Source organism: Sus scrofa, chromosome 6 (genome assembly GCF_000003025.6).
Source record: "Sus scrofa isolate TJ Tabasco breed Duroc chromosome 6, Sscrofa11.1, whole genome shotgun sequence".
Classification (NCBI taxonomy): domain Eukaryota; kingdom Metazoa; phylum Chordata; class Mammalia; order Artiodactyla; family Suidae; genus Sus; species Sus scrofa.
In genome coordinates this window covers 79,234,848-79,253,388 of record NC_010448.4, presented here as the reverse complement: position 1 = coordinate 79,253,388, position 18,541 = coordinate 79,234,848, and the positions used below count along the sequence as shown (strand labels likewise).

The following is an 18,541-nucleotide window of genomic DNA, read 5'->3' as shown; positions in this document are numbered from 1 at the left end:
AAGCAAAGCTAGGAATTGAACCCGATTCCTCATGGACGCTAGTTGGGTTCGTTAACCACTGAGCCATGACAGGAACTCCAAGTTTCATGTAACTTTGAATTTTATCCTCAGTAACTTTATTAGTCCTTGTGCCATTTCTTTGGCATAGGTTTCTGTTAACTAGTTACATTTCATATAATTTTTTATCTCTTTTTAGGGCCGCACCCGCAGCATATAGAGGTTCCCAGGCTAGGGTCAAATTGGAGCTTTAGCCTCCGGCCTGTGCCACAGCAATGCCAGATCCAAGCCTTATCTGCGATCTACACCACAGTTCACAGCAACACCAGATCCTTAACTCACTGAGCGAGGCCAGGGATCGCACCTGTGTCCTCATGGATACTAGTTAGATTCATTTCTGCTGAGCCATGACTGGAACTCCTTGTATAATTTCTAATTCAAGATTATTATACCTTTTTCCCTGGCAAAGATAGTAAGCTCTATACTGCACTAAAAGCAGACATGCAGTATGTTGTTCAGTGTGACACAATCGAGGATCTTTTTTCATTGAATAGAACACAGTGAAGGCCAGAGGTATATTGTAAGTAGTAGCTTTTTATAGGATGAATTTTTAAGAATGACACAGTTCTTCTAGTTATCCTGTTGTTTTGATACAGATTTATTTTCTTTGTCTTTTATTAGCAGAAACCTTCAAGTATGGGATTGATTATCATACTAGAATATACATTATCAAAGGATTCCTGCGATTTGGTTAGTCCTTTCAGAACAGCAAAGAATGCACACCTCAGGGATAGTTACCTGTGAAGGTTGTTGGTGCTTTCTTTGAGGAAAAAAAAAATTATTTTTCTTTTTTTCTGCCGCCCTGTGGCATATGGAGTTCCCAGACCAGGGATCAAATCTGAGCCAGAGTTGCCACCTACACCACAGCTACGGCTGGATCTCTAACCCACTGTGCCGGGCCGGGGATGGATCCTGTGTCCTGGAGCTGCAGAGACTGTGATGATCTCATTGTGTCACAGTGGGAACTCCAAGGGAAATTTTAATGTTAGCAGTAACTTGTACTTTTGGCTTTGGCCAAATGCCTTTCGTCCTTCTGTTAAACTTTTGTATTTCATTGAGTGATTTTCTTAATACTCTAAAAAAGCAGTTTTTGGCTGTGGGATGGAAATCCTGTGAAATCAGATTGTTATGATCATTATACAAAAAATAAAAAAGCAGTTTTCAGGGAAAAATAAACCAGATGAAGAGTAATCTTTATCTGAAATCATTGACAGTTCTTTTGGTCTTTGTCAGTAGTATATGGAAGAATCTCCTTACAGTTCTAATGAGTGACTCTTGTTTTCCCCACTCTTGATTGTTTCAGATATTCATTTTGATTGATAGCAGTATATTTTTGGTCAGTTATGTTACTTTTTCCCATTAGTTGCTATTTCTGCCATTTTTGCCCTCATGTGTAGTGGGATGTATATATATTTATGTTTTCTAAACTTTTGAGGTAAGATTATTTCTTCAATGGATATATTCCAAAATGGAATCATTTTGGGGTGTTGTTTTAAGGCCGTTGTGACATATTGCTCTGTAGTTCTGGAGACATGGTAAACCTATTCCCAGTATCCTATGTCCTGTTTCCTTAGATCCCTGCCAATATTGAGGTAACGTTGTTTAAAAAATTACTTACATTATTAATGACATGGATGTAGTTATATATTTTAATATTCATTTATTCTTAATAAGTAGTGATTTTGAATATTTTTCCATACTATGATTTATTTTCTGTGTATATTTAATCTTTGTTTCATCAGGATGAATTGGAGAATTGACCTAACATGGCTTTTTCAGTCAAACTGGTTAGCCTGTTTTGCTTTTGCTTTATTTCATTGTGCAGATTTTTCCCCTATTGTTAAAATAACCATTTTGATAATTTTCTTTATTAGAGTATCAAAATAATGTATTCTGAAGGATGTCAAACAAGAATATACATTTATAAAGCTTTGTAGGTGAGAAATTTCCTTGTAAGAACTCTTCAGTTCTGGCTGTTAATTTCCTAAGTAAATGTTTCAGTAGCATTATGATTTTTATATTTTGAAAAAATTTCCCTGATGAGATTTATAAATGCTCTACCATTTCATGGTAAACTTCATGCCCTTGCAAATGTAATTTTCACTCCAAATTGAAAACAAATTTTTAAGAAAATCATAAAGCTATTTTAAAAACAGGGAAGACATTAAATACAATTAATGTAAGTTTTAAACTTTAGTCACATTTTAGCATCATTCATGTCTCCTTTAGCTTCTAAGCTTTTGACTGTAGTTAGTTCTCCATGAGTCCATTTTATTTCAATTTGGGGATCAGGTAGCTGAGCCTTTAGGGATTTGTGTCTGTTTTAGGTAGACATAAGGGATTCTAGGGTTAGGTTACCAGGAAGTAAACTTTCTTTAGTGTTTCTGACTGATTGATTAAATTCCAGAAAAATCTAATGTCATTTGGAGACCAGTTTCATTTCTTTCCTTGTAGAGTTTGTATCTCTATGGTGGAATTCTTGGGAATCTAAGAACTTGAATAAAATATCTAATTGAATATTATAAAAATTATAACATTAAATTACAAATGTGGGCAACAACTGCCATTAGTTGTTATTTTTAGAACATTAATAATACGTTTATTACTGTATCAGTTTTTTCTTAATGTTTTAATGCCTGTATTTCAGCATGAGTGGTTTTTGTCATAATTCTATGTATTTTGTGCATTTAATAATTATGATTGTAGGTAGAGGTTTATAGTTTCCGAAACCAGATTGTAAAAAACTACGTGGCCCCTGCTAAGTTTAATAGCTCACCCCAAGGAGAATGAATTCTTTTGTATTAGATGACTGAAAAATTGGCTCCCTTTCATGGAGGTTTGCCAAACTGTTAGTGTTAATATGGGTTAGACTGTAACAGAGAGAGCTGGGTGGGATTGATTGCTGGATTTGGAAAGGGTCTTGAATGAAGTGGTTTCGTACCGTCAGAGGCAGATGGTATTGCCAGCACAAAGTGGGGAAAATTTAATTTACATAAAAACATATGCTAGTCATTTTTCTGTTGTTCAAGTTCATGACTGTTGAACTATATTAGAAAATAAAAATGTGTTTTCTGTTAAGGTATTTGTGTTTCTTCTTACAGATCTTTTAAATATGATGTATATACTTCTGAGTATGTGTATTTGTGTGTATTATATATGTGCACACATAGGTATACATAGGTATACATAAAATATATTCATATACATGTACCTGTACGTTGAGATGTGCTTTTTTAAAAACCAGAATGAGATGATGTTGTATAAGTAACTTCTTTTGTTTTAAGTTTATTGAGGTATAATCTACCTAAAGTAAAATTCACCTTTTTTAGTGTATAGTTCTTTTAGTTCCAACAAGCAGAAAAAAACATGTAATTCCCACTACTGTCATGATATAGAACAGTTATGTAACCCCTAGAATCTCTTTGTGCTCCTGTTGTAGTCATCTTCTTCCCTTGCAATCATTTCTTTCCCCTCCCTCCCTTCCTTCCTTCCTTTGCTTTTTAGGGCCACACCCGTGACATATGGAAGTTCCCAGGCTAGGGGTTGAATATGGAGCTGCAAGTGCAGCTGCCAGCCTACGCCACAGCCAACACAGGATCCAAGCCCTCTCTGACCTACACAACTCATGGCATCACCAGATCCTTAACCCACTGAGCTAGGCCAGGGGTCGAACCCTCATCCTCATGGATACTAGTCAGGTTCGTAATCTGCTGAGCCACAACAGGAACTCCCTTTTTTGTTCTTTTTTTTTTTTTTTTTTTTTTTTTTTTTTTTTACAAAATATATAAATGGCATCATACAGTATATATAGTTTCGAGCCTGGCATTTTTAATTTAGCATGCTTATTCCCCTAAGTTTTTTTATTTTAGATTGTCCTTCAGGAATCTTTTAATGAATTGACGAAAATATTCATGTCTTTTTTTCTTTTCTGGGAATTTCATTATTTTGGTTTTGAAATTTTAAGCCTCTAGTCAGACTGGCACTTACTTAAGTATAAATTGTGAGGCAGAGAATTCCATTTTTTAAAATTTAGCTAGTTTGGCAGTATTTATTAAGATTGAGTTACTAATATAATACTCTTACTGAATATTGATTTCCTCACAGGTAACACAAGTAGCAAGGCAGCCGGGACCCCCGACCCCTTCCCCTTACTCAGCACATGAAATAAACAAGGGGCACCCAAATCTTGCGGCAACGCCCCCGGGACATGCATCGTCCCCTGGACTCTCTCAAGTAAGAAAAACTTTTTCTTCCTAAAAGAAATTTCCATGTAAAAACAGCATTTCTATTTTTCTAAAGCAAACTTTTAAGCAGTAACATACTACATTACTTGAAAAGTATTTTCTATTTTGTCTATTTCTATTGTCTTTTAGTTTTTAGACACATCTCCCATAATAGTAGCTACTAACAGTTTTACACATTTTATTGTGGAGTCATTCAAAGTAAAGTGTTAGTGGTATTTAGTTTTCCTTTTTGTTGTTTTAGAAATTAGGATATGATTTTAAAGTTCATTAAATATCCCACAAAGCACTTCTTTTCTTTTCAGTGTGTAAGCTCTTAGTCTCCCTTCTTCTCATTTTTTGGTGGAGTGTTGGTGGTTATTTTCTACTTTTGTAAAAAGTATGCGTGTCTTTCACTCTTAGTAATTTTAGTGGGCTTTTTTGTTCATTGGTTTGGTTTTGTAAATAGATTATTAGAAATTGTTAGGCTTAAAATTTTGTTGACCTGAACAAGTAAAAGTGACCTCCTTAGTTTATTTCCAGTTACTAGGCATAGCAGATATTGAAACACTGTTTTAAGAAGATGTCACTGTCGGTCCCATGCATTTTAAGCAGTTTCCCAAATAAGGGTTCGGCTTGTACCAACTCACCTTTAAATGCTTGTTTGGTCCTCCTTTTGGTTCAAAGTGGACTTTGTATATATTATGTATATGAATATATTTTATGTATACATTCTCTTGTTGGAATGTAGAGAGAGTCAAGCCTGACCCATGCTTTTTGAGATTGTCAGTACTTACACAGGTTGATGAAAATTAATTAATTTTATAACATTATTTTTCAGCTTGGTTTTTATATTTTAGGCCTTTTAGATCTTGAAAAATAAGAGAAATAAAGAATTACTAAAAATAATGCTAAAAGCTGATGATTTTAAATTGGGATTGATTAATGATAGTATAAACTAGAATATTTGGAGAAGGAATGTACAGCTTGCCAAACCATAATTGAAATAGCTCTCTAGGGACTGTGTAAATTAATTTGGGCTTAGTACTGTGCTTAAACTCGTTCTAAATCATTCCTATTTAGGGTTTTAAAAATAAATATGTCAAATGAGCTCTTTCGGCATGTGGAGGTTCCCAGGCTAGGGGTCTAATCGGAGCTGCAGCTGCCGGCCTGCGCCACAGCCACGGCAACACCAGATCCTTAACCCACTGAGTGAGGCCAGGGATCAAAGCCGCAGTCTCATGGTTCCTAGTTGGATTCGTTAACCACTGAGACACGATGGGAATGTCATCAAATGAGCTCTTTTTTTTTTGGTCTTTTTGCTATTTCTTGGGCCGCTCCCGCGGCATATGGAGGTTCCCAGGCTAGGGGTTGAATCGGAACTGTAGCCACTAGCCTACGCCAGAGCCACAGCAACGCGGGATCCGAGCCACGTCTGCAACCTACACCACAGCTCACGGCAATGCTGGATCATTAACCCACTGAGCAAGGACAGGGACCAAACCCGCAACCTCATGGTTCTTAGTCGGATTCGTTAACCACTGCGCCATGACGGGAACTCCAGTTTTTTGTTTGTTTGTTTGTTTTGTTTTGTTTTTGCAAATGAGCTCTTTTTAGGATGAGTTTCTTGTGTTGCTTTTCATTGCACTGAACAGAGCTACCCAGGCTATTAGTAAGGTACATAGTTCTGAATCTCATGAGGAAAGAAAAATTATGAAGTAATTTGAATAGATACAGCTTAATATAAAGGATTGTTAAGTATAATATGGGATTGGAGTAATGAGGGATTGCCTAATAAGAAAACTATAAATGTCATCAAAATAACAAATATGAGGAGTAGTATTTCTCCTGGGGCCGAAGATGGAGTCCCCATGGAAGAGCCTTCTTTTCCACCCTGATATCAGTGTGCCTGGCTCATAGTAGAGAAGTCATTGTAGTATCGCACCAGTAAAATGTACTAGGAATGCATCCTTTAGAACTTGTTGGAAATTTGCTTCATGGAGTGTTGAGGAGAGCTGGCTTCTTTAATACCAGTTCCTTTAGCAAAGCGCTGCTGCAGTGCCCAGTGGCTCGAGGCTCCTTACAGCACTGCTGTTTGCCACAGACCCTTCACCTAACCTTGGGTCTGCTGGATCCTAGGTTCTGTGTGGTACAGCAGCTTGCATTGAGATTGCAGCTTAAGCTTAGTGCAGAGCCTCTTTTCATTCTGTTCCTTGTTGAAATCTGGAAGTCTCCTAGGTGATTTTGTGGGTAGGTTAAGGTGTAGCACACGCGAATGTATTGTATGTTGTCTCCGAAATCTAAAAAAGGTCTGCATGCCTCTTTTTTTCAACCTAGTGTTAGGTAGGAGACTCCTCCCCCTACCTTGGGAGACCCACACCTTTTTGGCTAGGGCATGATGTGGTTCTCTGAATGGTAGAGAAGTTGATGTGGTGCCACATCAGTAGAACTTCCTAGAAATTCACCTTCTGGAACTTGGCAGCATTCTGCCCTCTATGGTGCTGAATGAAAACCCTTCACAGTGTGGTTTCTTCGAGGAGGCACTCTCAACAGCCTGAGAAAATACCAGGGGTAGCTGTTAGCCACTGGGTATTGCTGGCTACTGCACAATGCAGCAGAATCCTGGTGCTGCAGAAGCTGTGCCCTCTAGGGCAGCTGGGCCCTGGACAAGTCGGGTTTTGGAGAAGCTCTCTGTACTGCAGGTTCCTGTTGTGCATGCCCTTTCCTCCTGCACTGTCTTTGCAGAACCCTCTACTGACAGAGCCTAGCACTGCGTCAGATCCATTTTCACTATACTGGCAAACGAGTTGAATTTTGAGCTGAAAGGCAAGCACCTGATCACTGGCACATAAGGGTAACAGCTTAGTTTTCCATTTCAAATTCTTACTGTTTCAAGTTGTGATTTGACCTCAGCAGTTGACCCAAAGCACTTAAGTGTTCTGAAGACAGGCTGGTTGCTTACAAATGCGTAATTTGCGTTTAAGAAAGGTTGATCTAGCACCGTTGTCCACAGATGCGTTTCTGTATGCCATTTATTAGTTGCTTTTAGAAGTCAAAGTACATGATTCCCAGGGAGAAGTGTCACCAAATATTATCTTGCTCTTCTTTGCGGTCTGTTTTCTTAATCATTTTTACCCAATCTGATGGATGAACCCAGTAAATCACATCTGGCTCACTGCCCAATTTTATTCCCTGCCTTTCAGACAGAGTCAGCCTTAATATGGATTTATTTGTCTCCTAACAATGTCTTAACATCTGTTGATAGAGTGAGGACGTTTTTCTATATTGGCATGTCTGGAAAAATGGGGAGTTCTGTGGGAAGCTCAGTCCCTTAGGTTTAATAGTTGACATGTTTATAGATCACTATGGAGAGTAGAGCCTTCATAATAGAGGAAAAAGGATTACATGTTTGGAGTCAAACAGACATCACGTTCTGGGACTTGGTCTGTCACTTTCTAGTTACATGATGTTGGGTCAGTTGTTTAATATCTCTGGAACTTGGTTTCTTCATGTGCTGTATGGGGGAGAATTAGAATCCTACTACTAATGAGAGGATTGTTATGAACAGTATACAAAATCCTGCCTCAGAACAGGACACTCTAATGCCTTCCATAAATGACATTTGTTGTTTTCATGCTTGTCTGACTTGCTTCTCTTCGGGGTGTGTGTGTAACTCATTTAATTTGGCTGCCTGTCTGGTATTAGTATAAAATTCCAAAGTTCTCCCCAGGAGTTTGAGATGTCTTCTAGGACTTTGCTTATCCCTTCCAGGGTAAAAGTAGAGACCAGGCTTGGTCATTTTCTGTTGGCAGTAGTGTCGTTTATTCTTAAACACAGAACTGTTGGATTCAAATCAACTGCAGAAAAGATTAAAGAATCTTCTTTAGCCATGTGCCCTTTGTGAGGTGACAGTCTCTCTCTCCTTCTTCTTCCTCTGTGAATTAGATCTCTTTGTCCCAAGTAGCTACCTGTGTCTGTGACTCAATGTTTGCCATGAAATCAATTGATTATGGTCTAAGCAAAAGCATCTAAGCTGAAGAAAAGTGAATTTCATAGCTGTGAAACATAAAAGCTATGAGGGAAAAATGTAGAAAATTGTTCCCAGTGCTCTCCCTTACCTTATCAGTGACAACCTATGTGCCTGCTTAATTTTCTTCAGGATGGGATTTTACACATATGAGCACAAGTATATACACTTGTGCACATGCCAGTTTTTAAGGCTTTACATGCATTTTCCTTTGTGATATGACTTCTAAATCTTCCTAGCTCTGTTGCCTCTGGAGGTTTTATTTAAAGAAAGTCAAAATCTTTTGACTCGTATAGATTAATAGTTAAAGTGATATTTTCAAACTATGGATAATTTGTGAGACACAGAGTCTTTTTAGGTATGGATTCATTTCAGTTGCCCTGAAATGGCAGCACTTGAACTGTCTCTAAACCCAGAATGTCCTTACTGTGCAAATAAGAATTTGGAGTTTAAAAGTATTTTGGGGGAAGATTTCAAAATATGTAGAGAAATGCACTCTCCTGGGAGTCAGGAGACCTGGTTTAGAGTCCCAACTCTGATGTTCTATTTCAGAGTTCAACCATTTGAAGTTCCTACCCAGTACTCAGTTTTCCTCTATGTAAATAAGAGACTTGTATTAGTTGAGATCTGAATTCCCTTTAAGGTCTCCATGGTTTGGAAACTACTTCAGAGTAGCCAGTTACTAATTATGAAAAAATTTTGAATTCTATATTTTAAACTTTAACTTAGGCAAACTTTGCATTCTGTTTCATATTGTATCTTTTTAAAAAATATTAGAAATTCATTACTTGAATTATCTAAAGTTACTTAAGCAAAACAAAAGTGTTTCATACTGTTGCTTGATTGTTGGTACACATTTTTTTTTAACTCAGTTAATTTTCAAATAATGGAACTAAATTACAAAATGACCCTAACCCTAAACTGGCAGTGATTATCACGTTCAGTATCTAGTCCCTCCCCCACCCCCCTTGGTATCACCTTCTGAATTCTTAGGCTGTGTTCACAGTAATCACTGAGAAGAAATGCTCAGAATAATGCCAAAGAATTAGAGTGGTACTTGTTTTCTCCCTATTATTCCTGGAAATTTCATTTGGTTCTTCTTTTTTCTGAGAGATCAACTTGGTCATGTTATGTAGTGGGGCTGAGATGCCCATGGTGTGTGATGCACTCACTGGTTAGATCCTTTATTCTCTCTGGCAATGCTAAGCAAGGGACTTCTTCACTGAGGAATAGTGATTGATCATGATACTTATTTTAACATTACTATTTTCATTATCAAGAGAGTAAGTTTTTAGTGACTCCTTGTTTCTCCAATCTTTTTACTTTATCCAACTTCCAGGCTTCAGTTTCCTTTCAGAAGTCTTTTTTTGCTAAGGAAAAATTCTCAATGTTGCCTCACAGTTAATTGGCTGATTGTTTTGGACTTTGCAAACTGCTTTTTCTTTATAATCAGGCTAAACAGTGGTTTTATTTACTACAAGCAAGTTTTTATACTTTTGTGATTTTTAAAATGTCTTTCATGATAAAAGTAAATTGAGTTTGACAAGTCTTGACTGTCAGCCTTGCATAGAAACAGGATAAGTAGAGGAAGCTTTAAAAAATTTTTTTTCACGTTTTGTTGTTTAGATAGATGACTGTTGACTCACCTTAAAAAAGAAAGTAAAGCAATATTTATTGTTTTTTTTTATACTTCCCTTTTTATCCATGGAATATATTATGGCTGTATACGCAGTCTTTTGGTTTTTTTTTTTGTTTTTTTGTTTTTCTCGGTTGTGCCAGTGACTTATGGAAGTTCCTGGGCCAGGGATTGAATCCACACCATAGCAGTGGCCCAAGCCGCTGAAGTGACAGTGATCCTTAACCTGCTGTGCCATAAGAGAACTCTTAGGCAGTCTTTGAACAGCAGCTGCATTCATGGCACTGAAGATTTTATGTAGGCTCTGAAAACAGCAGTGCTGATGCATTTAGGTGTCCCTGTTTCACCAAAACCTGTTCTGTTTGGTTTTCATTTTTCAGTTGATAATATAATACGTATTTAAACATTTATGCCTTATTGAAAATTTTGTTAGCAAATACTGTCATTAAATACTGTCATTAAGTAATATGCCTTTGCAACTGTTGTTAGTATAAAAGTAAGTTGGAAAAGCTTATAAAATATCCAGATCATTTATGCCTGTGGTTTCATCTAATACTTTAAATAATTGTGGTAAGCTCTTTTCTTTAATTACTGATATTTATCTTAATGTAGTCATATTTAATAGAGAATTTTAACTTCTGTCTTTTTTATTTTTATTAATAAAAACAGTTGTAACCATATTTATAAAGTAGAACTGTACCAGATGTTTTCCTATTGGGTGGATTTCATGTTTTATGCAGTGGTAGAGCTTAGCATGAAATATGGTTAAAGGCATATTTGTTTGACGATGCTTTTCTTTGCATTTTTCATTTCTTTCCATGTAACTGGAAAAAATTCCTTTCAAAATATTTGTGGTTAGTTTTTATGTTTTGCTGTAAGAATGATAGTTATGGGCAACTGTTACTTGGACTTTCCCCACCCTAAACTCCAAGTTTCAGATTCTCTTTGGCAAATCTATAAGACTAGAACCTATGTTTTGAAATATTTAAGTGTAAGGAGTGTACGGTTCCAAAATCAATTCTACATTTATTCAACACCATTTTATTTATTTATTTTTTTTTGCTATTTCTTAGGCCGCTCCCGCGGCATATGGAGGTTCCCAGGCTAGGGGTTGAATCAGGCCCCTGGCCTACGCCAGAGCCACAGCAACACTGGATCCTAGCCGCATCTGCAGTTTACACTACAGCTCACGGCAACGCCGGATCCTTAACCCACTGAGCAAGGGCAGGGACTGAACCCGCAACCTCATGGTTCCTAGTCGGATTCCTTAACCACGGCGCCACGACGGGAACTCCCAATTCAACACCATTTTAGAAAGCCAAAGAATTTTGAAAGAGCCAATCAGTAAGAACTCAGTGATTTCTCAAGCATTTCTGTTGAGGTGTATGAGTTGTTTGTATATTTTGTAAATTAAGCCTATATTGGTTTGCATCATTTGCAAATATTTTCTCCAATTCTGTAGGTTGTCTTTTCATTTTGTTTATGGTTTCCTTTTTTTTTTGGCTTTTGTCTTTTTAGGGCTGCACCCGCTAGGGGTCTAATCGCAGCTATAGCTGCCAGCCTACACCACAGCCACAGCAATGCCAGATCTGAGCTGTGTCTGTGACCTACACCACAGCTCACGGCAACACCAGATCTTTAACCCACTGAGCGAGGCCAGGGATTGAACCATCAACCTCATGGTTCCTAGTCGGATTCATTTCCGCTGCACCATAACAGGAACTCCGAATATTGTTTTAGATTCATTGTTATGGAAGTAAAATTTTATAATTTACTTACCTAACTACAACCTTTTTTCCTCAATACCTTTTTTCCTCAATATGTGTATTTATTTGCTGGTACTTTATTTTTTTCTCAAACGTCCAGTGATGCTGACAGTTCGGTAACAGGAAGAGCTAGATCTAATTGTAGATTTTTTGTTGGTTGATGGACCCTCATTTTTTTCCTCTATGAGGAGTGATAAACTCAAACTACCTGAATCTTCTCCTTCTTGTATCTTTTCTCTTTGCCAAGGATTTTGTTCCGTAGGTATCTAGGCAGGTGATATATAAAAGAAAGAATTTATGTTGCCAATATTTTTGTTATATTTCACAGGCAAAATAAATCTTTTTTTCAGCTTCCTGGCTGTGATACTCCATTTTCAGGTACTACACTGTATTATTCAAGACTCTGTTCATTGCTTTGAATCTTAGTACTCTTCATCACCACTAAAATTGCCCATCTTCTTTCACAGTTCAGTTCTGTAATTTTGACCTGCCTGTTAGTATAGTTGACAACATGAGAGCCTAATTAGTTTATTGCCAGGAAAAAAAAGAAAGCATAGTATTTCAAATAGGATTTAATACATGAATTTGTTACACTAGCTGATTGATTCTCAACGTGACACGGAGGTAGTCTAGAGATTAATAACTATAGGAAGCAGCTAACATCCCTAGAGCTGAGGGAATGAAAGCAAATGAGGAAATAAATGGTGGCGTTGTCAGAACCTAGGAGCTTAGAGGAAGGTTTATTTAGGGGACTGAAGATCAGACTTCTGAGAAGGGAGTTTTACTGCAGGTTAGTCATCAGAAACTTAGTAGATGAGAGAGCAAGGTGTGGCTAGTGCTTCACCTATCATGTATGCATCCTCGTCTGCTGCTGGCATCTCTAAATGGCTTTCAGAGACTAGCCATCTGAATGTAGCTGGTCTAGAGCCCTACTGACAGAAGGTGAAAACTCCCTCCCACTTACAGAGTAGATTAGAGCTGCAAGATAAAATAAGGTGGGACCATAAATCTCATGCCTTTAACAAAAAGCAGGAAGGGGATACTATAAAGTAAATGTGATAATATCACGTTGGCAATTATAATGATAATGACATTAGATTCCCCTATTACATAGTGACTTGGATTGGTCAGAAACTGAAATCTAGGTATATGCATTTAAACATGACACAGAAAGATTGAAGACAAAAGTGTGGAAACAGTAAAATAGAAATTGCTAATGAAAAAAGCAGGTGTGAGCAGCCTTTAGAAGTCAACATAGAATTGAAGGCAAAAAACTGTACGGGAGAGAAATAATTCCTACAGTATAAAAATTTAATTTTCAAAATATATAACATTATAAATTCTTATTTACTTAATTGGTTTAGAATGTATTTAAGAGTTCCTGCTGCGGTGCAACAGAATCAGTGGCGTATCTGGAGCGCTGGGATGCAGGTTTAATCCCAGGCCAGCACAGTGGGTTAAGGATCCAGTATTGCTGCAGCTGTGGTGTAGGTTGTGACTGTGGCTTGTAGCCGATCCTTGGCCTGGCAAGTCCATGTGCCATGGAGCAGTCAAAAAAGAAAGGGGAAAAAAAGGGTTTACTTAAAGCAAATGTAAAAATTTGATACTGACAAATTCATAATCAGTGTGGGATTTACATCTCAGAAAGATGGACAAATCATTTAGTAATCACATAGATCACAGGGGGACAAACTGTGGCCCAAGGGCCAAATCTGGCCCTTCCCTATTTTTGGTAAGTAAAATTTTACCAGAATATATCCAGACTAATTTATTTATGAATTCTACTTTTTGTGTTGCATTTGCAGAGTTGAGTGATTGTTAGAGACTGTATGTTCTACAAAGCCTGAATAAACTATTTTTGATCAGGACCTTATAGAATAAACTTGGCCAACCCCTGAAATAGATGAGCATACTGTGAAAACCATGGTAAATATTTTGGGTTTTGTGGGCCAGATGGCCTTTTGCATGTTCTTCTTCTTTTTTAACCCTTTAAATATGTAAAACCCTTTTGTAGCTGGCATTACAAAAACATGTGCTCAGAGCCATGTTTGCCAAACCCTTATATAGATAAATGACATAGATTATAAACTTGTTTTTAAATAAATATATATTAGCATAAGAATTGTGAACAAGAAATTTTGTACAACCAAGATAAAGAATAATTGAGGATATCAATGACTTGAGCATCATAATTATCAAACTTTAAAAATAGCAATGCTTTACTGACTCAAGTTAGATAAACCATTAAGGTTATAGATAATTTGAATGAAGTAATAATATATTTGTTTTAATTAATTGTAAATTTCTCATTTAAGACTAGGCTGTTTTTTTCAACTACTCAAAGACCACTTATAAAATTTAATCAAGTTAGACTACAGAGAAAAATGTTAAATTCCAGTCATATTTATATTACTTTCTGAATATACTTCTATAGAATTTAGAGCTTAACAACAATGGAATGGCAATATCTAATTATGTTTAAGCTGAAACTCTACGGAACATAATTATATTGATTGAACATAATTTTGCATTTTTCATAATCTTAAACATAATGTAGGAGTAAGAAAAGAAAAAAATCATTTTATTTGGAAATTTAAAAAATTCGACTTAAAATCAAAATAAAAAACATTATCTTTAGAAATGAATGACAAATAGCATTTGGGATCAGAATTAGTGGGATGTGCATGAAGTGTTACTTAGAGGAAAGCATGTAGCCTTAAAGGCGTATATTAGAAGGTAAGAAAATTTGAAAGGAAGTGCACCAATGATCTGAATGGAAGACTGTTAAATCCTCATTCAGGATTGCAGGTTTTATTTTCATACATATAGGTAGTATATTCTTGTTCTGATTGTAAATACGAGCTGTAAATTGCCATGGTGCTTTATCTCTTTTAATGCCAAGAATAAAGAGCTTTTATGTAGTAATTCATTTCCCTTGTAATATTTCTAGTTTTGAATTGGCCAACTCATATTGGTTGTCATTCAGATTATGTTCCTTTTGAAAACAGCAAACTTGGTGTTGGTGTTCAGAAAATTCATAGGTGTGTGCGTGGGAGATATATGTGTATAAAACATTTGCATGTCCTTAATGTTTAGTGATGCTGAACATCTGTAATGTTCTTATTGACTGTTTGTATATAGTCTTTGGAGAAAAATGCCTGAGTTGTTTGCCTTTTGTTTTTTAATTTTTTGGTCTTTTTAGGGCCATACTCACAGCTTATGGAAGTTCCTAGGCTAGAGATCAAATTGGAGCTGCAGCTGCTGGCCTAAACCACAGCCACAGCAACTCCAGATCCTAGCCACGCCTGCAACCTAGACCATTGATCTCGGCAACACATAATCTTTAACACACTGAGTAAGGCCAGGGATCGAACTCAAGTCTTCATGGATGCTGATCGGGTTTGTTATGGCTGAGCCACAACGGAAACTCCCCCTTTGCCCATTTTTTAAGTGGATTTTTTATTGTTGAGTAGTGGGAGTTCTTTATACATTCTAGATTTCAATTCCATATCAGATATATGATTTTCAGATATTTTCTCTCATCACCCTGTTGATAATGTCCTTTGCACAAAAGTTTTTAATTTTGATGAAGTCTAATTTATCTGTTTTTTTTTCTCATCTGTGCCTTTGATGACATAGCTAAGAAACCGCTGCCAAATCAGCAGTTACTGCTTTACACTAAATGCAGAGTAGACTAACTATTGCATTTCCTTACAGCTTTTAAAATTTTACACACATGTAGATATTCTCCTCTTAGAAAACAGTGTCTGGTTTAGAGAAAAATGCATTGAGTTATCAAGAGGACAGGCACATTTGGAAGGAACACTAGTGTGTGACCAACTACTGCCAATAACAACGCCATTGGCGTGAAAAATATCACTGAAAGTCCAGCTGCCATGCTCAAAGAGACACTGAAAAATTCCAAGGGCTGTGAAGAGTTCAACGAACATATCAGGGTTCACAGTTGGGAGTTAAGAGAAGTTGAATACAGAAGTGATGACTCAGAAGCCAGCTGGCTTATTTACATAACCATTTGGCAACATTTCTGAAGGGAGAGGTAGCAAAAGGACTGGAGGCTGGCCAGCCAGCAAAGAAAGTAAGGATCAGGGCCTGGAAGGCATTATTCTACTGTCTCCTCTTTGAGCCTGAATTCGTCTTTTAACTTGATCAGAGGTGAAATTAAGAAGTATAAAAGGAGGAAAAAACACTTTTGAAGTGCATATTAGAAAAGGGATTACAAAACTTTGTACAATTTATAGAAAATGAAAGGTGTTAAAAACCTAGATGCATACAAAAGGCATCCTTCACCAGATCTTTGTGTACTGTTTAGTCTGAGATACCCCAATAAAGCCTCATGGCATATAGATTTACTGAAGGATGACTACCCCTAATTGGTCGTTGAAAAAGTCTCATTCTAAAAGCTTTTGCTGTAACAAACTCGGGAAAAGTAGATCAAATGCTATAGGAATCAGATGGACAGATTCTTCTTAAAAAAAAAAAAATCAACTTTTAAGCAGACAAAGGACAGTGAGTGGACAAAGATCTTGACTGTGGAAACACATAAAAAAATTTTTTTTTGGCTATGTCCACCATGCGGAACTTCTCAGGCCAGGGATTAAACCTGCACCATGGCAGTGATCAGAGCCACAGTAGTGACAATGCCAGATCCTTAATCTGCTAGGCCACTGGGTAACTACTAGAAATAATTTTAACTAAAAGCTTTCCTTCCTAATATAACTTAAATTGTAACAATATGAACTAGTAGTTATTGTGTACTCCTATTATTAGATTATGTATTTGAGGATGGTATCTTTTTTTTTTTGTCTTTTTGCTATTTCTTTGGGCCACTCCCGCGGCATATGGAGGTTCCCAGGCTAGGGGTTGAATCGGAGCTGTAGCCACTGGCCTACGCCAGAGCCACAGCAACACTGGATCCGAGCCGAGTCTGCAACCTACACCACAGCTCACGGCAACACCGGATCCTTAACCCACTGAGCAAGGGCAGGGACCGAACCCTCAACCTCATGGTTCTTAGTCGGATTCGTTAACCACTGCGCCACGACAGGAACTCCTTGAGGATGGTATCTTAATGGTAGATTACCTTATAGGTAAGAGTTTTCAGAGCATTTCTCAATTACTTCACTGTATTTATTTTATCATAATTACCCTGTAGATAGATATTATTATCTTTATTTTTGAGTATTGGGAAGGTTGAGTGTCAAAGTGAAATGATTTGTTTTAGGTACCATTGGTAAAGTCCAGATCTCCAGGTTCCAATTCTTGATGTTCTTCTTAGCTTTCTCATAATTCACCATGGTACTTTATTTAGGTTCATTGTAGACAAACTAGGCTTTCAGAAATAATTTTGGGACTACACCACTTATCACATTGCTTTATGAAACAGTATGTTGTGATGTTTGAACAATCAACATGAAACAACTTTAGGGGACATAAATTTGCAAAATTGGGCTTTATAAAAATTCAGCCACACATTTAAACTTCTGGTTCTTAAACTTCACATATCTGAATCTGGAATTCAAGAAACTAGTGGGAGTTCCCGTCATGGTGCAGTGGTTAACGAATCCGACTAGGAACCATGAGGTTGCGGGTTCGATCCCTGCCCTTGCTCAGTGGGTTAATGATCCGGCGTTGCCGTGAGCTGTGGTATAGGTTGCAGACGAGGCTCGGATCCCGAGTTGCTGTGGCTCTGGCATAGGCTGGCAGCTACAGCTCCAATTAGACCCCTAGCCTGGGAAACTCCATATGCCGAGGGAGCGGCCCAAGAAATAGCAAAAAGACAAAAAAAAAAAAAAAAAAGAAACTAGTGGAGGGAGGTGGTCATAATGGGAGAGCAGCAGGACCTAGAGTGAAGACTGTGTCCATCGTGACAAATGAGAGGAATGGGAACTCTGGGTGGGATATTTTTGATGAAAACTAGAAGAAACTGTCAATAAACCAGACTTTAAAAAGTGAGGGTAATTGGGGGAGGAAAGTAGTAGAAATGATAGCAGTGGTTAGTTATAGAAGATACGAAATATGTAATGATAACAGACACTGGAGAGCCAGCAGTACACAAATTTTGAATGTCTTCAGTGTCTGAGAATTCAGTGAACCTGGCACTGAATTCTCCTTTAGGCAGATCAGTGCTTTTAGCTCTGTAGCCTTGAGGGAACTGGTTCTGGGGTTGGGATGAAACTGGGTTTTATTTTGATGTGTAGGAAAAAGCTGAGCTTTGAATAGTATAGTTACTGTTGTAGGTACACAAATAGCATGTCAGATCTAAATTTATTGAAGAAGTCATCCTATTATATGAGCCCATCATTGTCTTATGAAAGGCAAAAAACTATAGCATTTAAATACTGAATAAGTATAAGGAATACAGAAATGGTGGTATATTTAGTATAGTATTTCTCTGCTGTATATAATGTCACTACTCGAAACGAAAAAGATCAGTGGTTCTCAATCCTCACTGCCACTGGAATCTTCTGTTGTCTCAGTCCCATTCTCCAGAGATTCTCTTTTAATTGCTTGGGATGAGGCCTAGATAATTCTAAAGTTGACAGCAAAGCTGGAATAGGGACTTCCCACTCCCTAATTGAGACTTCCTAGGTCTTCCCTGCTGGGAGGGCTTTTCAGTGAAAGGAACAGAAAGCACCCCCCATTTTTAGACCACATACAAACTATGAATTTCTTAACTTCGGAAAGTGGTTTTGGTGATTGAGAAACCATTTCTATCTAGTACCTACAATGGAGTGTTAACTTTTTACAGATAATTTGATTTGCATTATAGTCTGTACTCAAATAGTTTTTATGGTACTGATAGTATATACCAATT

At 37.3% G+C, this 18,541-nt stretch overlaps 1 protein-coding gene across 36 annotated transcripts in view; it reads left to right on the top strand.

Annotated features, from left to right (window-relative positions):
- The window catches only part of EIF4G3 (eukaryotic translation initiation factor 4 gamma 3), a 359,841-nt gene that overhangs the window by 128,674 nt on the left and 212,626 nt on the right, over nt 1-18,541 (top strand). For 33 of the 36 annotated variants that reach the window (XM_021097639.1, XM_021097671.1, XM_021097662.1 and 30 more), the window contains one exon: nt 4,162-4,290. The exons of the other annotated variants lie outside the window; for them this stretch is intronic. The gene's annotated coding sequence lies outside the window, so the exon portion shown is untranslated. The remainder of the gene's footprint in view (nt 1-4,161; nt 4,291-18,541) is intronic. 36 annotated transcript variants of the gene reach the window in all.